The sequence below is a fragment of the Hemitrygon akajei genome, chromosome 13, assembly GCF_048418815.1.
Source record: "Hemitrygon akajei chromosome 13, sHemAka1.3, whole genome shotgun sequence".
NCBI lineage: Eukaryota > Metazoa > Chordata > Chondrichthyes > Myliobatiformes > Dasyatidae > Hemitrygon > Hemitrygon akajei.
The window spans coordinates 4,080,837-4,105,722 of NC_133136.1; the positions used below are offsets into that span (position 1 = coordinate 4,080,837).

At 46.2% G+C, this 24,886-nt stretch overlaps 1 protein-coding gene across 1 annotated transcript in view; it reads right to left on the bottom strand.

Moving 5' to 3' along the window:
• The window catches only part of zbtb7c (zinc finger and BTB domain containing 7C), a 320,643-nt gene extending 296,592 nt beyond the window's left edge, over positions 1 to 24,051 (bottom strand). The window contains exon 1 of the mRNA XM_073064055.1: positions 23,801 to 24,051. The gene's annotated coding sequence lies outside the window, so the exon portion shown is untranslated. The remainder of the gene's footprint in view (positions 1 to 23,800) is intronic.
• Between the last annotated feature and the right edge of the window lie 835 nt (positions 24,052 to 24,886).

Sequence of the window (24,886 nt, forward strand, 5' to 3'; positions counted from 1 at the left end):
AAACTGAAGATTGGTTCTTGTTTGAATTAATATTCAGAATTGAATCATTTCTGGTTCTTAATTGAATTTTTTCTATGACTCTAATATCTGTTCTATTGACATAACTCCAGACTACTCCTGATACACCATCAATAACTTTAGGAGACTGGAAGTAAATGATTGGTTTTTATTAACAGCAAAAAGGGAGCACAACATCTCGAAGACTGAGGGAGGAGCAGTGCCCCAATCGCCTTTATACAGGGGTCTGTGGGAGGAGCCACAGAACCAGTCAGCAGAGGGGCGTGTCCAGACAGGTATACATAGTTTACCACAATTCCCTAACACAGGACATCACACAAATCCAAGTTTCTCACTAGAACAGACGAGGCAGCACTGTACAGAAAATTTGGTCACATCTCGAGAGAGCACAAACTGTACACTCTTTACCATTTCACAAGTCTACTCAAACTACTAAGGCACTTTATGGCAGTAGAGCCTGAAGTCACCCCTTCTAATACCAGAGCTGCTGAAGGTCACTTTCCAAATCCATCTGCATTTCCCCCAATAACAGCAGGAGCTCTCACCAGGGACACTGCAGCCAGCAAGATAGCATGCAAAATCAATAGTAAGGGAATGCAAACAACTACTTATTGGCTTTTGTGTAACTGCTGGCATAAGACCAAAAGATATAGGAGCCAAATTAGGCCAATTGGCCTATCAAGTGTGCTGCCATTTCATCATGGCCGATCCATTTTCCCTCTCAGCCCCAATCTCCTGCTTTATCCCTTCTTGCTCTGACTAATCAAGAATCTATCAGCCTCTGCCTTAAATATACCCAATGACCTGACTTTCACAGCCACCTGTGCAAATGAATTCCACAGATTCACACTCTCTGGCTAAAGAAATTCTTCATAGAACATAGAATAATACAGCACATTACAGGCCCTTTGGCCCACAATGTTGTGCCAACCCTTAAACCCTGCCTCCCATATAAACCCACACCTTAAATTCCTCCATATACCTGTCTAGTAGTCTCTTAAACTTCACTAGTGTATCCGCCTCCACCACTGACTCAGGCAGTGCATTCCACACACCAACCACTCTCTGAGTAAAAAACCTTCCTCTAATATCCCCCTTGAACTTCCCACCCCTTACCTTAAAGCCATGTCCTCTTGTACTGAGCAGTGGTGCCCTGGGGAAGAGGTGCTGGCTGTCCACTCTGTCTATTCATCATCTCCATTCTAAAGGGTCACCCCTCTATTCTGAGACATTGTTCTCTGGTTCCAGAAATCCCCACGATAGGAAACATCCTCTCTACATCTACTCTACCAAGGCCTTTCAACATTTCAATTAGGTCACCCCTCATTCTTCGGAATTCCAGTGAATACAGGCCCCGAGCCATCAAATGCTCCTCATATGACAAACCTTTCAATCCTGGGTTCATTTTCATGACCCTCCTTTGAACCCTGTCCACTTTCAGCACACCTTTTATTAGATAAGGGGCCCAAAATTCCTCACAATACTCCAAGTGAGGCCTCACCAGTGCTTCATAAAGCCTCAATACCTTTGCTTTTATATTCTAGTCCTCTGAAAACCACTAATTCAACCTGTAGATTAGTGAATCCTGCACGAGAACTCCAAGTCTCTTTGCACCTCAGACTTTTGAATTGTCTCCATTTAGAAAATAGTCTACACTTTTATTTCTTAGACCACAAGACATAGGAGCATAATTGGCCATTCAGCTCATTGAGTCTGCTCCACCTTTCCATCATGGCTGATCTCAGACGCACGAACCCCATACACCTGCCTTGCCACTATAACCTTTGATACCCAGACCAATCAGGAAACTATCAACTTCTGTCTTCAATATACCCACGGATTTGGCTTCCACCACAATCTGTGGCAGAGCGTTCCACAGATTCACTACTCTCTGGCTAAACAAATTCCTCCTTACTTCTGTTCTAAAGGATCACCCCTTAACTTTAAGGCTGTGCCCTCTAGTTCTGGACACCCCCACCATAGGAAACATCCTCTCAACATCTACCTTATCTAGTCCTTTCAACATTCGGTAGTTTTCAATGAGATTCCCCTGCATTCTTCTAAGTTCCAGTGAGTGCAGGCCCAAAGCTGCCAAACTGTCCTCATATGTTAACTCCTTCATTCCCAGAATTATCCTCGTGAACCTCCTCTGGACTCTCTCCAATGATAACACATCCTTTCTGAGATATGGGACCCAAAACAGTTGACAATACTTCAAGTGCAGCCTGACTAGTGTCTTATAAAGGCTCAGCATTATCTCCTTGATTTTATATTCTGCTGAACGGTTTCAGCCTGAAATGTTGACTGTACTTTTTTCCATAGATGCTGCCTGGCCTGCTGAGTTCCTCCAGCATTTTGTGTGCATTCCATTGCCTCTCCGTTGTCCACCCTGCTTGTTACTTCCTTGACGAATTCTAACAGATTTGTTAGGCAAAACTTCCCTTCATAGAAACCATGTTGCCTTTAACTTATTTTATCATTAGTCTCCAAGTACCTCAAAACCTCATCCTTAATGATGGACTCCAACACTTTCCCAGCCACTGAGGTTAAGCTAACTGGCCTACAATTTCCTTTCTTTTGCTCTCCTCCCTTTTTAAAGAGTGGAGTGATATTTGCCATTTCCCAGTCCTCTAGGACCATCCCAGAATCAAGTGATTCTTGGAAGATTATAACCAAAGCATCTTCAGCAACCTCTCTCTGGACTCTGGGATGTAGTCCAACTGGTCCAGGTGATTTATCCACATTAAGACCTTTCAGTGTGCTTAACATTTTTTCCTTTGTAATAACAATGGCACTCACTCCTGCTCCCTGATACTCGCAGACCTCTGGCACCCTGCTAGTGTCTTCCACAGTGAAGACTGATGCAAAGTACTTATTAAGTTCATCTGCCACTTCTTTGTCCCCCATTACTACCTCACCAGCAACATTTTCCAGTGGTCCAATATCAATTCTCACCTCCCTTTTTATATAACTGAAAAAGCTTGTAGTATCCTGTTCATATTATCGGCTAGTTTGCCACTTCTACCAAAGTGGCAAAGTACCATACACTTCCCAACACTGAGCTGAATTGAATTTATTAAATGTATGAGGAGTAAAAATCTTTGTTACATCTCCATCTAAATGTGCAATCATAGTAATTTATAATAATTTATAATAAATAGAACAGTCAATGTAATATAGAGTACATTCAAATCAGCATGAGTTAATCAGTCTGATGGCCTGGTGGAAGAAGCTGTCCCGGAGACTGTTGATGCTGGCTTTTATGCTGTGGTACTGTTTCCCGGAAGGTAGCAGTTGAAATAGATTATGGTTGGGGTGACTCGGGTCCCCAATGATCCTTTTTACACACCTGTCCTTGTAAATGTCCTGAATCATGGGAAATTCACAACTACAGATGTGCTGGGCTGTCTGCACCACTCTCTGCAAAGTCCTGCGATTAAGGGAGGTACAGTTCCCATACTGGGCAGTGATGCAGCCAGGTAGGATGCTCTCAGTTGTGCCCCTGTAGAAAGTTCTTAGGATTTGGGGGCCCACACCAAACTTCCTCAACCGTCTAAGAGGCGCTGTTGTGCCTTTTTCACCACACAGCCGGTGTGTACAGACCACGTGAGATCCTCTGTGATGTGTATACCGAGGATCTTAAATCTATTTACCCTCTCAACCCCAGATCCATTGATGTCAATAGGGGTTAGCCCATCACCATTCCTCCTGTAATCCACAACCAGCTCCTTTGTTTTGCGACATTGAGGGAGAGGTTGTTTTCTTGACACCACTGTGTCAGAGAAATGACTTCTTCTCTGTAGGCCACCTCATTATTGTTTGAGATAAGGCCAATCAATGTAGTGTCGTCGGCAAATTTAATTAGCAGATTGGAGCTGTGGGTGGCGACACAGTCATGGGTATACAGGGAGTAAAGGAGGGGACTCAGTACACAGCCCTGAGGGGCTCCTGTGTTGAGAGTCAGAGGGGTGGAGGTGAGGGAGCCCACTCTTACCACCTGCCGGCGATCTGACAGGAAGTCCAGGATCCAGCTGCACAAGGCTGAGGTCCCTGAGCTTCTTGTCGAGCATGGATGGAACTATGCTGCATTCTATCTGCAACTTCTTTGCCCATTCTCCTAATCTATCTAAGTCCTTCTGCAACCTCTCTACTTCCTCAAAACTACCTGCCCCTCCACCTATTTCCGTATCATTCGCTAACTTGGCCATAAAGCTATCAATTTGATCATCCAAGTCATTGACATATAAAGTAAGAAGCATTCCCAACACAGAATCCTGTGGAACACTACTAGTCACAAGCAGTCAACCAGAAAAAGCTCCCTTTATTCCCACTCTTAGCCTCCTGCCAATAAGCCACTAGTATCTTTCCTGTTATACCATGGGCTTGTAGCTTGTTAAGCAGTCTTATGTGTAGCACCTTGTCAAAGGTCTTCTGAAAATCCAAGTACAGTACACAACATCCACCAATTCTCCATTGTCTATCCTGCTTTTTATTTCTTCAAATAATTCCAACAAATCTGTCAGGCAGAATTTCACCTTGAGGAAACCATATGGCCTATCCTATCATTTGCTTCCCAAGTACCCCAAGACCACATCCTTAACAATTGACTCCAACATCTTCCCAACTACTGAGGTCACACTAACTGGCCTATAATTTCCTTTCTTCTACCTCTTTCCCTTCTTGGATCGACACCTGTAATTTTCCATTCTTCTGGAACCACGCCCAAATCAACTGATTCTTGAAAAATCATTATTAGTGTCTTCACAATGTCTCCAGCCACCTCTTTCAGAACCCAAGGGTGTATACTGCCTGATCCAGGTGACATCTTTCTTCAGACCTTTAGGTTGCCCAAGGATCTTCTTCCTAGTAATGGCAACATTACACACTTCTGCCCTCTGACAGCCTCAAATTTCTGGCATGCAGCTAGTGTCTTCCACAGTGAAGACTGATGATAAATACTTACTCAGTTCATCTGCCAGTTCCTTGTCCTGCATTACTACCTCTCCAGCATTATTTTCCAGCAGTCCGATGTCCACTCTTGCCTCTCTTCTACACTTTATGTATCTGACTAAACTTTGGTCTTGTTTAATATTATTGGCTAGCTTACCTTCATATTCCACTCTTTCCTTCTTTAGTTGCCTTCTGTTGATCTTTAAAAGCCTCCCAATCCTCTAACTTCCCACTAATTTTTGCTCTATCATATGCTCTCTCTTTGGCTTCTATGTTGGCTTTGACTTCTCTTATCAGCCATGGTCGTGTCATCCTAACTATAGAGTAGTTCTCCTCTTTGGATGTACATATTCTGTGCCTTCAGAATTGCCCCCAGATACTGCTCTGCCATTATTCCTGCCAATGTCCTTTTCCAATCAATTTTGGCCAGTTCCTCTTTCATGCCTCTGTACTTACCTTTAATCCACTGTAACATTGATATGTCTTCCTTTAGCTTCCCCCTCTCAAATTGCAGGGTGAATTCGATATTATGATCACTGGCCCCTTAAGCTCTCCAATCAATTTTGTCTCATTGTACAGCACCCAATCCAGAATAGCTGATCCCATAGTGGTCTCAAGCACAAAATACTCTGAAAGGTTACCTCGTAGATATTCTAGAAATTCTCCCTCTTGGGATCCAGCACCAACCAGATTTTCCCAATCTACCTGCATATTGAAATACCTGTGAAAGGAAGTGGTAATTTCTGGTATCAGACAGATGAATAGAATAGAATCTTGAATCTAGCACTCGTGGACCATTCAGAAATATGATGACAGAGGGGAAGAAGCTGCTCCTATAATGTTGCAAGACCCTCCCTGGGTGGCTTTTGGTTAGATATATGCTTCCCTCGTGTGTGAACCGTGTGTTGGAATTATCAGTCATGTACTCAGTAGTCATAATTCAGAAGTCATCCTCTGATTTGCCCTGGGTTAGCTGTGTAGAATGAAGGGGACATGACAGATGCTATTAAACTGCATTATTTGCCATTTAGACTATGGACCATCTAGGTGATGGAGGCACTGTTAGTTTCACTACATAGAAAAGTTAACAAGCACCAGGTGTGCACCATCAATTGCACTCAATTGAGGAAGCTTACATATCTGGTTTCTGGAAAGACAAAATGAAATATAGACAGGTCCCCATTCAGAGCACTTCAGTGATTTCCATAATATTAGATGGTAAGTTGTGAGATATTGCAATTACTTTCAGCTTGGAAGAAGTTAAATGTAAAACAGGCCAAGGTTGTTAAAGAATATGGGGAGAAGGCAGGAGAATGGGAGTGAGTGGGATAACAAATCAGCCAGGAAGGTATCTCATCAGGGATATTTATCAGGAGCTTAGTATTGTCAATGATCCCTCCTAGACATCCAACAATCTCTTTGACCCCCTACCATCAGGCAGCAGATACTGTAGCATTAGTACAAGAACTGTTAGGATGGGAAACAGCTTCTTCCCCCAGACAGTAAGACGATGGAACTCCCTGCCACCACTCAGGTCATATCACATATAAATCACCAGTAGCATTATACTGTTTACTTTTTAAACTTGTATTGTAAACATGGATGAAACAAATATCTAACGAGGATGTCATGAACAGAGCAAGCACAAAAAGAGAAATGATGTATGAGATCATGAAAAGGCAACGTAACTTCATTGGACATGTGATTAGGAAAGAGGAGTTAGAATGCACGGTATTTCTGGGAAAGATTGAAGGGAAGAAAGCAAGAGGAAGGCAGAGACAAATGATGATGGAGACAGCAGCCAGAGAACTGGAAATGAATACCAATGAATTGATCCTCTTGATCTGAAACAGGAATGTGTGGGCCATGGCAGTCAAAGCTCAAACTGGGCATGGCACCTGATGATCATCATCATATATGCACCTTATTTGTTAATTTATTTGTGGTAATATTATTCTATGTAATTGTGTGTGAGTTATATGCACTGTGTTGTGCACCTTGGTCTGGAGGAACGTTGTTTCATTTAGCAGTGTACATGAGTACAACTGAATGACAATAAACTGAACTTGAACGGTGGAGCAGACTCGATGGGATGAATGGCCTAATTCTGTTTCTATGTCTTATGGTCATTGCCAGTGGCCCTCAGCTTAATCTGTGCAATGCATGCTCACCCTGCTCTGTAATTACAGCAAGTGTTGGATTTTAGAGAGGCAGTCATACAGAGTTGCTGCCATGCAACAGATTAGTCCATGCTGATGTTTAATGAAGACAATTCTTCTCTGTACAAATACTGCGAGCCATCTACCTCTGCATCCTTGGAAGTTAATCCACTCATTCTCAAGTCAGGCTGCAAAAGGTACTCCAGTGCTTCCCTGTCCACACCACTCCCTTTAAAATGACCACAGAAAGCATCATACAGTGGTACAATGAACATTTACAAAATGAATGAGAACTTACCATTATCTACCATTCAGTCAACTTGCAGTTGACCTTTTAGCCCAGCGCTAACTTCCTGAAGTAATTCAATTATTGACGACAACTAAATTAAGTAAACCAGTAATTAACCCAAATGTACTTGGTGACCCCTTTAAATAGCACTGGTGGGGACGCCTTCCTGTTATTGAATCTACGTTCAGCTTTGAGGTTAAAAGTAGGAGTTGCTGGGACTACAGAACTCCAAAATTGCAGAGTGCTTGAATTAATTGATACCACAACCTACGTACTTACTTTTACAACTCATGTTCACAATATTTAGTGCTTATTTATTTATTATGGTTTTATTTATTTTTGTATTTACACCGTTTGTTGTCTTTTGCACACGTGTGGTTTTTCAGTGATTGTTACGCTACTTTGTATTTACTGTGAATGGCTCCAAGAAAACGAGTCTCACGGTAGTATATGGTGACATACACAGTATGCTCTTTGATGATAAATTTACTTGAACTTTATTCTGCATACACCAGGTGGATTTTCACAGGCCTAGGCAGTGACATGCAGGCAATCTGGAGTTCAATTTCCATAAGCACTGTGGACAATATGCTGGGTACAGTAAAAACAGACAAAAACATAGTCTAACTCATCTGAACATCTTTTCCACCAACGAAGCTAAGATTACACTAAATGTACTTCAACATATCAAAAATGAGAGAAAATCTACAGATGCTGGAAATCCAAGCAACACACACAAAATGTTTGAGGAGCTCAGCAGGCCAGGCAGCATCTATGGAAAAGAGTACAGTTGACATTTCCGGCCGAGACCCTTCAGCAGGACTGGAGAGAAAAGGATGCCTCATGTTTTTTTCCTCCAGTCCTGTCGAAGAGTCTCGGCCTGAAACATTGACTGTACTCTTTTCCATAGGTGCTGCCTGGCCTGCTGAGCTCCTCAAACATTTTGTGTGCTTTGTTTCGACATATCAAATTCAACGGAGCTTCGTCGAACTGGTGGTCCTCAATCCAAGTTCAAGTTTATTGTCATTCAACCATATACACATATACTGCCAAACAAACAATGCCCCTCCATACCAAAGTGCTTAACACAGTCCATATAATTCACATACAACAAAAATTAATATTACCACAAATTTTAAAATATACTCCAAAAGATTGACATTTAGCATAAGGTGCATTTACAACAAGTTAAAAAGTAAACAGTATAATACGACTGGGGCTTCATACATGATGAGACCTGGGTGGTTGCAGGGCAAGGCCTGGGGAAGAAACTGCTTTCCATCCTAACAATTCTTGTCCTAATGCCATTGTACCTTTGCCTCAGTAAAGCGTCAAAGAAATTCTTAGACAGATGGGAGGGATCAGTATAAATGCTAAGGGCCTTGCATGTGCATTGTTTTTGATAAGTATCTCAGATGGGTGGAAGAGAGACCCTGATGATCTTCTCAGCAGTCCTTTCTACGGTCCTTGAATCTCATCAGGAAGTGGAGACACTGCTGTGCTTTCTTGACTAAAGAGGTGCTGTTGAGGGAACAGGTGAGATTGTCACCATGTACACTCTCATAAACTTTGTGCACATAACTCTCTCCACAGAGGACTGGGTATGTGCAGTGAAGAGTGATCAGCCCACACCTTCCCAAAGTCCACAGTCATCTCTTTGGTCCTGTCCAAGTTGAGAATGGTGCAAGCACAACTACCTCCCCTCTGCATGTCACCTCACTGTCATTGTTGAAAAGGACAACCTCTGTTGTGTCACCGGCAAACTTGATGACTCAGTCTGAGCTCGATCTAGCCCTGGGGGGCACTGGTGCTGCGTGATGGAGCTGAAGATGGTGCTGTGAGACGGAGTTGAAGATGGAGTTGAAGATGGTGCTCTGAGATGGAGTTGAACATGGTGCTGTGAGATGGAGTTGAAGATGGTGCTGCGTGATGGAGCTGAAGATGGTGCTGTGAGATGGAGCTGAAGATGGTGCTGTGAGATGGAGCTGAAGATGGTGCTGTGAGATGGAGTTGAAGATGGTGCTGTGTGATGGAGTTGAAGATGGTGCTGTGAGATGGAGTTGAAGATGGTGCTGTGAGACGGAGTTGAAGATGGTGCTGTGAGATGGAGTTGAAGATGGTGCTGTGAGATGGAGTTGAAGATGGTGCTGTGAGACGGAGTTGAAGATGGTGCTGTGAGATGGAGTTGAAGATGGTGCTGTGAGACAGAGCTGAAGATGGTGCTGTGAGATGGAGCTGAAGATGGTGCTGTGAGATGGAGTTGAAGATGGTGCTGTGAGACGGAGTTGAAGATGGAGTTGAAGATGGTGCTGTGAGATGGAGTTGAAGATGGCGCTGTGAGATGGAGTTGAAGATGGTGCTGTGAGATGGAGCTGAAGATGGTGCTGTGAGACGGAGTTGAAGATGGTGCTGTGAGATGGAGCTGAAGATGGTGCTGTGAGATGGAGTTGAAGATGGTGCTGTGAGACGGAGTTGAAGATGGTGCTGTGTGATGGAGTTGAACATGGTGCTGTGAGATGGAGTTGAAGATGGTGCTGCGTGATGGAGCTGAAGATGGTGCTGTGAGATGGAGCTGAAGATGGTGCTGTGAGATGGAGCTGAAGATGGTGCTGTGAGATGGAGTTGAAGATGGTGCTGTGTGATGGAGTTGAAGATGGTGCTGTGAGATGGAGTTGAAGATGGTGCTGTGAGACGGAGTTGAAGATGGTGCTGTGAGATGGAGTTGAAGATGGTGCTGTGAGATGGAGTTGAAGATGGTGCTGTGAGACGGAGTTGAAGATGGTGCTGTGAGATGGAGTTGAAGATGGTGCTGTGAGACAGAGCTGAAGATGGTGCTGTGAGATGGAGCTGAAGATGGTGCTGTGAGATGGAGTTGAAGATGGTGCTGTGAGACGGAGTTGAAGATGGAGTTGAAGATGGTGCTGTGAGATGGAGTTGAAGATGGCGCTGTGAGATGGAGTTGAAGATGGTGCTGTGAGATGGAGCTGAAGATGGTGCTGTGAGACGGAGTTGAAGATGGTGCTGTGAGATGGAGCTGAAGATGGTGCTGTGAGATGGAGTTGAAGATGGTGCTGTGAGACGGAGTTGAAGATGGTGCTGTGTGATGGAGTTGAAGATGGTGCTGTGAGATGGAGTTGAAGATGGTGCTGTGAGACGGAGCTGAAGATGGTGCTGTGAGATGGAGTTGAAGATGGTGCTGTGAGATGGAGCTGAAGATGGTGCTGTGAGATGGAGTTGAAGTTGGTGCTGTGTGATGGAGTTGAAGATGGTGCTGCGAGATGGAGTTGAAGATGGTGCTGCGTGATGGAGCTGAAGATGGTGCTGTGAGATGGAGTTGAAGATGGTGCTGTGAGATGGAGTTGAAGATGGTGCTGCGTGATGGAGCTGAAGATGGTGCTGTGAGATGGAGTTGAAGATGGTGCTGTGAGACGGAGTTGAAGATGGTGCTGTGAGACGGAGCTGAAGATGGTGCTGTGAGATGGAGTTGAAGATGGTGCTGTGAGATGGAGTTGAAGATGGTGCTGTGAGATGGAGCTGAAGATGGTGCTGTGAGATGGAGTTGAAGATGGAGTTGAAGATGGTGCTGTGAGATGGAGTTGAAGATGGCGCTGTGAGATGGAGTTGAAGATGGTGCTGTGAGATGGAGTTGAAGATGGTGCTGTGAGATGGAGTTGAAGATGGTGCTGCGTGATGGAGCTGAAGATGGTGCTGTGAGACGGAGTTGAAGATGGTGCTGTGAGATGGAGTTGAAGATGGTGCTGTGAGATGGAGCTGAAGATGGTGCTGTGAGATGGAGTTGAAGATGGTGCTGTGAGACGGAGCTGAAGATGGTGCTGTGAGACGGAGTTGAAGATGGTGCTGTGAGACGGAGCTGAAGATGGTGCTGTGAGATGGAGTTGAAGATGGTGCTGTGAGATGGAGTTGAAGGTGGTGCTGCGTGATGGAGCTGAAGATGGTGCTGTGAGACGGAGCTGAAGATGGTGCTGTGAGACGGAGTTGAAGATGGTGCTGTGAGACGGAGCTGAAGATGGTGCTGTGAGACGGAGCTGAAGATGGTGCTGTGAGATGGAGTTGAAGATGGTGCTGTGAGATGGAGTTGAAGATGGTGCTGTGAGACGGAGCTGAAGATGGTGCTGTGAGACGGAGTTGAAGATGGTGCTGTGAGATGGAGTTGAAGATGGTGCTGTGAGACGGAGCTGAAGATGGTGCTGTGAGATGGAGCTGAAGATGGTGCTGTGAGACGGAGTTGAAGATGGTGCTGTGAGACGGAGCTGAAGATGGTGCTGTGAGACGGAGTTGAAGATGGTGCTGTGAGGGAGTTGAAGATGGTGCTGTGAGACGGAGCTGAAGATGGTGCTGTGAGACGGAGTTGAAGATGGTGCTGTGAGATGGAGCTGAAGATGGTGCTGTGAGACGGAGTTGAAGATGGAGCTGCAGATGGTGCTGTGAGACGGAGCTGAAGATGGTGCTGTGAGATGGAGTTGAAGATGGTGCTGTGAGATGGAGCTGAAGATGGTGCTGTGAGACGGAGTTGAAGATGGAGCTGCAGATGGTGCTGTGAGACGGAGCTGAAGATGGTGCTGTGTGATGGAGTTGAAGATGGTGCTGTGAGACGGAGCTGAAGATGGTGCTGTGAGATGGAGCTGAAGATGGAGCTGTGAGATGGAGTTGAAGATGGTGCTGTGAGATGGAGCTGAAGATGGTGCTGTGAGATGGAGTTGAAGATGGTGCTGTGAGATGGAGCTGAAGATGGTGCTGTGAGACGGAGCTGAAGATGGTGCTGTGAGATGGAGTTGAAGATGGTGCTGTGAGACGGAGCTGCAGATGGTGCTGTGAGATGGAGTTGAAGATGGTGCTGTGAGACGGAGCTGCAGATGGTGCTGTGAGATGGAGTTGAAGATGGTGCTGTGAGACGGAGCTGCAGATGGTGCTGTGAGATGGAGCTGAAGATGGTGCTGTGAGATGGAGTTGAAGATGGTGCTGTGAGACGGAGTTGAAGATGGAGTTGAAGATGGTGCTGTGAGATGGAGTTGAAGATGGTGCTGTGAGACGGAGCTGAAGATGGTGCTGTGAGACGGAGCTGAAGATGGTGCTGTGAGATGGAGCTGAAGATGGTGCTGTGAGATGGAGCTGAAGATGGTGCTGTGAGACGGAGCTGCAGATGGTGCTGTGAGACGGAGCTGAAGATGGTGCTCTGAGATGGAGTTGAACATGGTGCTGTGAGACGGAGTTGAAGATGGTGCTGTGAGACGGAGTTGAAGATGGTGCTGTGAGATGGAGCTGAAGATGGTGCTGTGAGATGGAGCTGAAGATGGTGCTGTGAGACGGAGCTGCAGATGGTGCTGTGAGATGGAGCTGAAGATGGTGCTGTGAGATGGAGTTGAAGATGGTGCTGTGAGACGGAGTTGAAGATGGTGCTGTGAGACGGAGCTGAAGATGGTGCTGTGAGACGGAGCTGAAGATGGTGCTCTGAGATGGAGTTGAACATGGTGCTGTGAGACGGAGTTGAAGATGGTGCTGTGAGACGGAGTTGAAGATGGTGCTGTGAGACGGAGCTGAAGATGGTGCTGTGTGATGGAGTTGAAGATGGTGCTGTGAGACGGAGCTGAAGATGGTGCTGTGAGACGGAGTTGAAGATGGTGCTGTGTGATGGAGTTGAAGATGGTGCTGTGAGACGGAGTTGAAGATGGTGCTGTGAGATGGAGTTGAAGATGGTGCTGTGAGACGGAGTTGAAGATGGTGCTGTGTGATGGAGTTGAAGATGGTGCTGTGAGACGGAGTTGAAGATGGTGCTGTGTGATGGAGTTGAAGATGGTGCTGTGAGACGGAGCTGAAGATGGTGCTGTGAGACGGAGTTGAAGATGGTGCTGTGAGATGGAGTTGAAGATGGTGCTGTGAGACGGAGCTGAAGATGGTGCTGTGAGATGGAGTAGAAGATGGCGCTGTGAGACGGAGTTGAAGATGGTGCTGTGAGACGGAGTTGAAGATGGTGCTGTGAGATGGAGTTGAAGATGGTGCTGTGAGACGGAGTTGAAGATGGAGTTGAAGATGGTGCTGTGAGATGGAGTTGAAGATGGTGCTGTGAGACGGAGCTGAAGATGGTGCTGTGAGACGGAGCTGAAGATGGTGCTGTGAGACGGAGTTGAAGATGGTGCTGCGTGTTGGAGCTGAAGATGGTGCTGTGAGATGGAGCTGAAGATGGTGCTGTGAGATGGTGTTGAAGATGGTGCTGTGAGATGGAGCTGAAGATGGTGCTGTGAGATGGAGCTGAAGATGGTGCTGTGAGATGGAGCTGAAGATGGTGCTGTGAGATGGAGCTGAAGATGGTGCTGTGAGACGGAGTTGAAGACGGAGTTGAAGATGGTGCTGTGAGATGGAGCTGAAGATGGTGCTGTGAGATGGAGCTGAAGAGGGTGCTGTGAGATGGAGCTGAAGATGGTGCTGTGTGATGGAGCTGAAGAGGGTGCTGTGAGATGGAGCTGAAGATGGTGCTGTGAGACGGAGCTGAAGATGGTGCTGTGAGACGGAGTTGAAGATGGTGCTGTGAGATGGAGCTGAAGATGGTGCTGTGAGATGGAGTTGAAGATGGTGCTGTGAGATGGAGTTGAAGATGGTGCTGTGAGACGGAGCTGAAGATGGTGCTGTGTGATGGAGTTGAAGATGGTGCTGTGAGACGGAGCTGAAGATGGTGCTGTGAGACGGAGTTGAAGATGGAGCTGAAGATGGTGCTGTGAGACGGAGCTGAAGATGGTGCTGTGAGACGGAGTTGAAGATGGTGCTGTGTGATGGAGTTGAAGATGGTGCTGTGAGACGGAGCTGAAGATGGTGCTGTGTGATGGAGTTGAAGATGGTGCTGTGAGACGGAGCTGAAGATGGTGCTGTGAGATGGAGTTGAAGATGGTGCTGTGAGATGGAGTTGAAGATGGTGCTGTGAGACGGAGTTGAAGATGGTGCTGTGAGACAGAGCTGAAGATGGTGCTGTGAGATGGAGTTGAAGATGGTGCTGTGAGATGGAGTTGAAGATGGTGCTGTGAGACGGAGCTGAAGATGGTGCTGTGAGACGGAGTTGAAGATGGTGCTGTGAGACGGAGCTGAAGATGGTGCTGTGAGATGGAGTTGAAGATGGTGCTGTGAGACGGAGTTGAAGATGGAGTTGAAGATGGTGCTGTGAGATGGAGTTGAAGATGGTGCTGTGTGATGGAGCTGAAGATGGTGCTGTGAGATGGAGTTGAAGATGGTGCTGTGAGACGGAGCTGAAGATGGTGCTGCGTGATGGAGTTGAAGATGGTGCTGTGAGATGGAGCTGAAGATGGTGCTGTGAGACGGAGCTGAAGATGGTGCTGTGAGATGGAGTTGAAGATGGTGCTGTGAGACGGAGTTGAAGATGGTGCTGTGAGATGGAGCTGAAGATGGTGCTGTGAGACGGAGCTGAAGATGGTACTGTGTGATGGAGCTGAAGATGGTGCTGTGAGATGGAGTTGAAGATGGTGCTGTGAGATGGAGTTGAAGATGGTGCTGTGAGATGGAGCTGAAGATGGTGCTGTGAGATGGTGTTGAAGATGGTGCTGTGAGATGGAGTTGAAGATGGTGCTGTGAGATGGAGCTGAAGATGGTGCTGTGAGATGGAGCTGAAGATGGTGCTGTGAGATGGTGTTGAAGATGGTGCTGTGTGATGGAGTTGAAGATGGTGCTGTGAGATGGAGCTGAAGATGGTGCTGTGAGATGGAGCTGAAGATGGTGCTGTGAGATGGTGTTGAAGATGGTGCTGTGTGATGGAGTTGAAGATGGTGCTGTGAGATGGAGCTGAAGATGGTGCTGTGAGATGGAGCTGAAGATGGTGCTGTGAGATGGTGTTGAAGATGGTGCTGTGAGACGGAGTTGAAGATGGTGCTGTGAGATGGAGTTGAAGATGGTGCTGTGAGACGGAGCTGAAGATGGTGCTGTGAGATGGTGTTGAAGATGGTGCTGTGTGATGGAGTTGAAGATGGTGCTGTGTGATGGAGTTGAAGATGGTGCTGTGTGATGGAGCTGAAGATGGTGCTGTGAGATGGAGTTGAAGATGGTGCTGTGAGATGGTGTTGAAGATGGTGCTGTGTGATGGAGCTGAAGATGGTGCTGTGAGATGGAGTTGAAGATGGTGCTGTGTGATGGAGTTGAAGATGGTGCTGTGAGATGGAGTTGAAGATGGTGCTGTGTGATGGAGTTGAAGATGGTGCTGTGTGATGAAGTTGAAGATGGTGCTGTGAGATGGAGCTGAAGATGGTGCTGTGAGACAGAGCTGAAGATGGTGCTGTGAGATGGAGCTGAAGATGGTGCTGTGAGACAGAGTTGAAGATGGTGCTGTGTGATGGAGTTGAAGATGGTGCTGTGTGATGAAGTTGAAGATGGTGCTGTGAGATGGAGCTGAAGATGGTGCTGTGAGACAGAGCTGAAGATGGTGCTGTGAGATGGAGCTGAAGATGGTGCTGTGAGACAGAGCTGAAGATGGTGCTGTGAGACGGAGTTGAAGATGGTACTGTGAGATGGAGCTGAGGATCGAGCTGCCAACATGAACTGACTGTGCTTTTTTTGTCAAGAAGTCCACGATCACAGAGAGAGGTGCTGAGATCCATCAAGGACAGTTTCTGAGAGATGTTTGTATCTCTGAGCTGAAGTAAATACTCCATCAGTTCACCCTCATTGCAAAGTTGAAACCCCATTCAAGAGGGGTTGGGAATAACAAATTAGGGAGGAATAGGAGAAGATAAGTAACCTATAATTATTGCGTCTCAGTTTTGGATTTAATTATTAAGTGCAATCATGTGTTTTAATTAACTTCATTTTTCAAAACTACTATAATGGCTGGCAAATTCACAGCTGGCAACCCTCAGTATTCGCCCAACTGTTTTGACAGCTGTCAGGGCGTCTCTGCATTATGATGCCTGTAGTTTACTCAACGTCCAGGTAACACCACCAAGCCCCAGTGATGGAAGGCCTGTAGAATAAACCTCCTAAGGTGGGCCCAGGGTAAGTGTGGGGGACAGCAGTGTGGTGATTCAAGGCAGCTGTCTTGACTCAGTAAGACCAAACTTGTAGAACTAATTCCAACTATGCAAAGACTGTTTATTTTCATAACTGATGCATTTTTTTCTCCATTCCTTTCATATCAGCTAGTCCCATTGCACAGTTCCTCCTTCCATTTCAAATTCAAATTTATTTATCACGTGTACATCGAAAAATAATGAAATGTATTGACTGTGCCAGAGTGTAATCGACCTAGGCAAGTATCCTCCCACAGTCCAATGACGTCATTGTAACTTGTCCCGTCATTAGGTTTACCCTTAAATTGGGGTTGTCGGGGGGGGGAGGGGGTTGCTGGGCCCTTGACACAGTAGGAGATGCCAAACACAGACGAAATATCAATATAACACAAGTAAGGGCAATTGCTTTACTAACTTCAGAGTATCATCTGGTGTCAGCTTGTAGTCTCTATTGACTTCTACTGTGAATGGCAATTGAGCTTGCAAATAGGGAATTCAAACGTACACTGTTTACCAAATCGTCAATATCCGTAACTGATAAGCCAATTCTGTATATAAATTGCATTTTTCTGTCCTGGCTTCAGAACTGTGTGGTGATGCTGTTCTCCTTGCACACAAGTAAAATAAACAGTGTGCAAGTTGTAAGAGTGCACATGTTCTGAGTCTAGTCATGAATGATGTTAATAACCAACAGACCAAGGCAGTGCTAGGGGCAGCCCACAAGTGTCACCACATGTTCTGGAGCCAAAATAGCATGTTCACAGTGCTCAGGAGAGAGACACAGAACACAACAAGCAACAAAACAACATCAGGAAAATAAGCCCTGTACCTCCCACCCACAGGCAGACACACGCGAACATCTCCAACTCCAAGATAGGCCTCAAATATGGAAGCCACGGTGGTGCAGAGGCTTGTGCTTTGCTATTACAGCTCAGGGCATTCCAGAGTTCACAGCTGAGAGTTCAATCCCGGCATCCTCTGTCCTCCCTGTGGAATGCGTGGGTTTCCTCCGGATACTCCAGTTTCCTCCCACAGTCCAAAGAAGTAGCAGTTAGAAGGTTAATTGATCTTTGTGAATTGTCCTACGACTAGGCTAGGGTTCAATGGGGGTTGCTGGCGATTGGGCTAGAGTTAAATGGGGGTTGCTGGCGATTGGGCTAGGGTTAAATGGGGGTTGCTGGCGATTGGGCTAGAGTTAAATGGGGGTTGCTGGCGATTGGGCTAGGGTTAAATGGGGGTTGCTGGCGATTGGGCTAGGGTTAAATGGGAGTTGCTGGCGATTGGGCTAGAGTTAAATGGGGGTTGCTGGCGATTGGGCTAGCGTTAAATGGGGGTTGCTGGAGTTTGGGTTAGGGTTAAATGGGAGTTGCTGGCGATTAGGCTAGGGTTAAATGGGGGTTGCTGGCGATTAGGCTAGGGTTAAATGGGGGTTGCTGGCGATTGGGCTAGGGTTAAATGGGGGTTGCTGGCGATTGGGCTAGCGTTAAATGGGGGTTGCTGGCGATTGGGCTAGAGTTAAATGGGGGTTTCTGGCGATTGGGCTAGGGTTAAATGGGAGTTGCTGGCGATTGGGCTAGCATTAAATGGGGGTTGCTGGCGATTGGGCTAGCGTTAAATGGGGGTTGCTGGCGATTAGGCTAGGGTTAAATGGGGGTTGCTGGCGATTAGGCTAGGGTTAAATGGGGGTTGCTGGCGATTGGGCTAGGGTTCAATGGGGGTTGCTGGCGATTGGGCTAGCGTTAAATGGGGGTTGCTGGAGTTTGGGCTAGGGTTCAATGGGGGTTGCTGGAGTTTGGGTTAGAGTTAAATGGGGGTTGCTGGCGATTGGGCTAGAGTTAAATGGGGGTTGCTGGCGATTGGGCTAGGGTTAAATGGGGGTTGCTGGAGTTTGGGCTAGAGTTAAATGGGAGTTGCTGGCGATTGGGCTGGAGTTAAATGGGGGTTGCTGGCGATTGGGCTAGAGTTAAATGGGGGTTGCTGGCGATTGGGCTAGAGTTAAATGGGGGTTGCTGGAGTTTGGGCTAGGGTTCAATGGGGGTTGCTGGAGTTTGGGTTAGAGTTAAATGGGGGTTGCTGGCGATTGGGCTAGAGTTAAATGGGGGTTGCTGGCGATTGGGCTAGGGTTAAATGGGGGTTGCTGGCGATTGGGCTAGAGTTAAATGGGGGTTGCTGGCGATTGGGCTAGGGTTAAATGGGGGTTGCTGGCGATTGGGCTAGAGTTAAATGGGGGTTGCTGGCGATTGGGCTAGAGTTAAATGGGGGTTGCTGGCGATTGGGCTAGGGTTAAATGGGGGTTGCTGGCGATTGGGCTAGGGTTAAATGGGGGTTGCTGGCGATTAGGCTAGAGTTAAATGGGGGTTGCTGGCGATTGGGCTAGGGTTAAATGGGGGTTGCTGGCGATTGGGCTAGAGTTAAATGGGAGTTGCTGGCGATTGGGCTAGAGTTAAATGGGGGTTGCTGGAGTTTGGGTTAGGGTTAAATGGGGGTTGCTGGCGATTGGGCTAGAGTTAAATGGGGGTTGCTGGCGATTGGGCTAGGGTTAAATGGGGGTTGCTGGAGTTTGGGTTAGGGTTAAATGGGGGTTGCTGGAGTTTGGGCTAGGGTTAAATGGGGGTTGCTGGAGTTTGGGCTAGGGTTAAATGGGGGTTGCTGGAGTTTGGGTTAGGGTTAAATGGGGGTTGCTAGCGATTGGGCTAGAGTTAAATGGGGGTTGCTGGCGATTGGGCTAGAGTTAAATGGGAGTTGCTGGCGATTGGGTTAGGGTTAAATGGGGGTTGCTGGCGATTGGGCTAGGGTTAAATGGGGGTTGCTGGAGTTTGGGTTAGGGTTAAATGGGGGTTGCTGGAGTTTGGGTTAGGGTTAAATGGGGGTTGCTAGCGATTGGGCTGGGTTAAATGGGGGTTGCTGGCGATTGGGCTAGAGTTAAATGGGGGTTGCTGGAGTTTGGGCTAGCGTTAAATGGGGGTTGCTGGCGATTGGGCTAGCGTTAAATGGGGGTTGCTGGCGATTGGGCTAGCGTTAAATGGGGGTTGCTGGAGTTTGGGCTAGCGTTAAATGGGGGTTGCTGGCGATTGGGCTAGCGTTAAATGGGGGTTGCTGGAGTTTGGGTTAGAGTTAAATGGGCGTTGCTGGCGATTGGGCTAGAGTTAAATGAGGGTTGCTGGAGTTTGGGTTAGAGTTAAATGGGGGTTGCTGGCGATTGGGCTAGAGTTAAATGAGGGTTGCTGGAGTTTGGGTTAGAGTTAAATGGGGGTTGCTGGCGATTGGGCTGGGTTAAATGGGGGTTGCTGGCGATTGGGCTAGGGTTAAATGGGGGTTGCTGGAGTTTGGGTTAGAGTTAAATGGGAGTTGCTGGCGATTGGGCTAGAGTTAAATGGGGGTTGCTGGCGATTGGGCTAGGGTTAAATGGGGTTGTTGGCGATTGGGCTAGAGTTAAATGGGGGTTGCTGGCGATTGGGCTAGAGTTAAATGGGGGTTGCTGGCGATTGGGCTGGGTTAAATGGGGGTTGCTGGCGATTGGGCTAGAGTTAAATGGGGGTTGCTGGCGATTGGGCTGGGTTAAATGGGGGTTGCTGGCGATTGGGCTGGGTTAAATGGGGGTTGCTGGCGATTGGGTTAGGGTTAAATGGGGGTTGCTGGCGATTGGGCTAGAGTTAAATGGGGGTTGCTGGCGATTGGGCTAGGGTTAAATGGGGGTTGCTGGCGATTGGGCTAGGGTTAAATGGGGTTGCTGGCGATTGGGTTAGGGTTAAATGGGGGTTGCTGGCGATTGGGCTAGAGTTAAATGGGGGTTGCTGGCGATTGGGCTAGGGTTAAATGGGGGTTGCTGGCGATTGGGCTAGGGTTAAATGGGGTTGCTGGCGATTGGGCTAGGGTTAAATGGGGTTGCTGGCGATTGGGCTAGAGTTAAATGGGGGTTGCTGGCGATTGGGCTAGAGTTAAATGGGGGTTGCTGGCGATTGGGCTAGGGTTAAATGGGGGTTGCTGGCGATTGGGCTAGGGTTAAATGGGGGTTGCTGGCGATTGGGCTAGGGTTAAATGGGGTTGCTGGCGATTGGGCTAGAGTTAAATGGGGGTTGCTGGCGATTGGGCTAGGGTTAAATGGGGGTTGCTGGCGATTGGGCTAGGGTTAAATGGGGGTTGCTGGCGATTGGGCTAGGGTTAAATGGGGTTGCTGGCGATTGGGTTAGGGTTAAATGGGGGTTGCTGGCGATTGGGCTAGAGTTAAATGGGGGTTGCTGGCGATTGGGCTAGGGTTAAATGGGGGGTTGCTAGCAGTTGTGCAGCTCAAAGGGCTAGAAGGGCCTATTCCATGCTGTATCACTAAATAAAAATAAAAATCAAACTCCAGGACAGGCCAGAATTTCCATAATGTCAGATTTGCAGAAACTGTGCTGTTTTGTATCTCACCGTTACAATGCAATTTGCTTCTTCTCTCTACAGCTGTCATTCGTCTCCCTCTTACACCGCCTGCAATTAAAAAAGCCTTCACCACCCTCTTTCAGCCAGAACCAGTTTAGCTATCAATTTTACAAGCAATATGGGTGATACACTTAATATATGCAGTAAGTTTATGACTATCTACTATCATTCAGTCCTTCTGCAACGATTGAATATAACAGACAAAGCACATGTTGCTGGATGTCAACATTTGAGAGGAGCTATCTGGGCCCAACACGTTGATGCAATCACAGTGAAGGCAAGCCAGTGATTGGTACTTTATTTGGAGTACGATGAGATTTCATATGCCACCAAGAACTCTAGCACATTTTTACAGAAAGGAGTCTGACTGGTTGCATCATAAAAAAGGCTTCAGAAGGTTGTAGACTTAGCCAGCTCCATAAGGAACACTAGGCACTCCACCATTGAGGACATCTTCACAAAGCAATGACTCTAAAATGGGCATCCATCACTAAGAGCCCTCACCATCAGGTACGTGCCCTCTCCTCAGTACTACCATCAGAGAGGAGTTACAAGAGCCCGAGGACCGACACTCAATGCTTCAGTGACAGTTTCTTCCCCTCTGTGATCAGATTTCGGAATGGTTCATGAACACGGGCTCACTATTCTGCTTTTGCATTCTTTACTTATTTATTTTATTGTAATTTGCTGTGCCTGCACTGTACCACAGTGCCACAAAACAACAAGCTTCACAACTTATGACAGTAACAACAAACCTGATTCTGACATATTTATGCAAATTTCATTCTTTTTAAATCCAGCAATTTCAAGTGGTAGACAAAAGAAAGTGCAGGTGCTAGAATCTGGAGCAACAAACAACCTGCTGGAGAAACTCACAGATCGAGCAGCATCTGTGATGGTGGGGATTGTTAGCATTTCAGGTCAAGGCTCTGCATCAGCATGCAGTGGACTATGAACTTCAAGTGACTTCATTATAATGAGAACCTTTCCATGCACTGCAGTCAAATTCACCTGTCCCTCCTCAATATCCAGAAAGGAGATTGATGTTATTCACTCCCTTACCCTGGGACTGCCTCTTTTTGATTGAGACCACTTTCTCCTGTTGACATAGAATAATTACTCTGTGCTTAAATGGGTCATCTTCTTACATTCTTCCATAGGACTCAACTCTGGTGTTTTCAACCACGTTATACATACAGTCCGAGGCCACTTTATTATGTACATCTGCCCATTAAAAGAAAATACCCAAGCTAATCATTGGCCGCAACTCAATGCACAGAAGCATGCAGACATGGTCAAGACATTCAGACCAAACATCAAAATGGGGAAGAAATGTGATCAAAGTGACTTTGACCATGGAATGACTGTTGGTGCCAGATGGGGTGGTCTGAGTATCTTAGAAACTGCTGATGTCCTGAGATTTTCACACACAACAGTCTCTAAAGTTTACAGGGAAAGGTTCAAAAAACTAGAACAAAACATACAATGAGCAGCAGTTCTGTGGGCAAAAACACCTTGTTAATGAGGGAGGTCAGAGAAGATTGACCAGACTGGTTCAAGCTGACAGTAACTCAGATAACTATGCATTGTATCCATTGTGTGCAGAAGAGCATCTCTGAATGCTCATCATGTCAAACCTCCAAGTGGGTGGGCTACAGCCGTAGAAAACCACTATCTCATACACTCAGTGGCTACTTTCTTAGGTTCAGGAGGTAACTAATAAAGTGGACACTAAGTATACTTTAGCAAATAGTCATAAGAAAGTAGAGAATATATATTAAAAGTTAATAACAATTTTTTATAAAACGTTAAAAAAAACACAGGCTCATGCTGAAAACAGTGTCCATTTCTCACTTACCAAACAGAATATATCTGGATCTCCAAATGATCAATACTTATATTGGACAACCTTGATATATCTGATTATTACCATATCCAGTTAACTCAACAAACTTGAAAAATCTTTTTACCAGAACCCCAAAGAAAATAAATAGTTGCACTTTAATAGATGGTAAAAATAAACCAATCTCTTGGCTCACCCCTTTCACAACTCCCTTTATGTATAATGCAGTCTCAGGATAACCTTATGAAATATAATCAACTTCTCAAAACTGCCCAACACTTAACCATTCAGTTGACTAATAAAATTCCTGATGTTCCTCCAAATCTTTGCAATTAATCCCTGACAAAGTGCCAACATCACGTTATCCATCATGTACTATAAGATGCTGGAGAAGTTATTTCTGTTTGCAAGGTGATGAAATGGGGCACTGACAATACTGCAACTCAAGGTTACAAAAAGAGAGAAAGACATTTTTTCCTTGAAGGTGGTCAATGCAATTAATGAGATAGTGAGGGCTTTGAAGACTGGTGGATCCCACTACCAGCAAGCAGTGAGAGCAAAGAAGCTTAGCTCTCAGAAAAATGCAACTAATGAAATAAAGGCGCTATTTAGATTCTTAAATCAAATATTTCGCGTAGAATGTTTCCACATCTATATTACTGAAGAGTCCGATGACACACCCAGACCCGTGAATCTACCCCAATACCACCTCTGACCAGTTTATCCCACAAATCAAGATGGTCCATATCTAACATACTTAACACTGACAAACTCGTTTCCTCTGGATTAGCTGCTGAATTTACAATACATTTCCTATTTAGATGGAAAGTATAATGCGGGGCAAACTCCCTCAATCCTTTCTCAGATCACTGAGTGTCGTTTTCCTTGTGTGTGTTTTCCCCCGATACGCATGCCCTACTAAGAAGCCCCGGGAAAGAGTTCCTCCACCTCCAAATCATACCATTGAAAACCTCCCTGCACGCTTCGCTTTAATCTACCAAAAATAAAACCCTTTCCATCCTGACAAGAGAACTTTATCAACAAATAAAGCAGCAATTCTCGTACAGAAGAAGCACACACACAGATATGCAGACAGTACCTGTTGTGTCTTCTCCAGCCAGTGTTAACTACTGTTATTTATTTTTCCCTTCAGATTTTTGTTTAATTTCTCTTCCCTCCATCAGTCCACAATCGCTGTCAGTGGATCAGGAGCCCGGATGGATGTGTGTGCCTCCACTCCTCTCCTCTCCCCTCCCATCTCCCGCAATTATAAAAGATGTGGTTGCTAAGGGAGGTGGGAAGGACATCACCCAACCTTACAAAAAAAAGGAAAAAAATACATATATTGTCCTTCCACTCACGTAACAGCCTAACTTCACAGACAGAGGGGAGAGGGAGGCGGGCAGCAGTCTGGGGGCGTTATTGATTGTCAGCAATTACAGCCAATTACTGAGAGGCAGCGCCCTGGGCCGCCCTGTCACCAACCTTCTTCGGGAGGGTGGAGAGGTTTCAACCAATTGGAAAGAAGCATTCATGGCATCGCTGAAGTGATTGGCCATCCCCGCGCTCCCGAGTGTCGAATGAAGGCGGGATTTTAGTGTCATCCTGGACTCCATTGGACAATATGCCACTTTGATAGACACTGTCGATAACGAATGAAGCAAAGGAATGCAACCGCCCAAGCTCGTCGAGCATGAGCCAATGAGTGGGTGCGATGGTACTGTGATGTCGTGACCTGGTTGTCGGAGTCGCCTTTAGAATAAGGTCTGAAGAAATAGGTAACGGAAAATATAAACATCAGAAACAAAATGCTGGAAATCCTAATTAACAACAAAAATACCAGAAAACACTTGCGAAAAAATAGGTAGGATATGTACAAGATTTGTAGTTAAACTTTCTGGTCAGTGACTATCCATTACAACCGGGCACCGTTAGAGATTTAGTTTTTTCAAAGTAATAGGGTAATATTATAGTAGAGAAGAATCAAAAAGCAAGAGTCAGTGAAGACTGAAGGCACGTGTTATAAAATTATGATACAATATTGATGACATATTCAGCAGAATTTAATAGCCCAAGACACTTAAATAAAACAAAATGTGACCCCTTCCCCGATCCTGTGCATTGCCCTCCCCTATACCAGCCGGTGATGCATGAGGTTAGAATGCTCTCCACAGTACATCTGTAG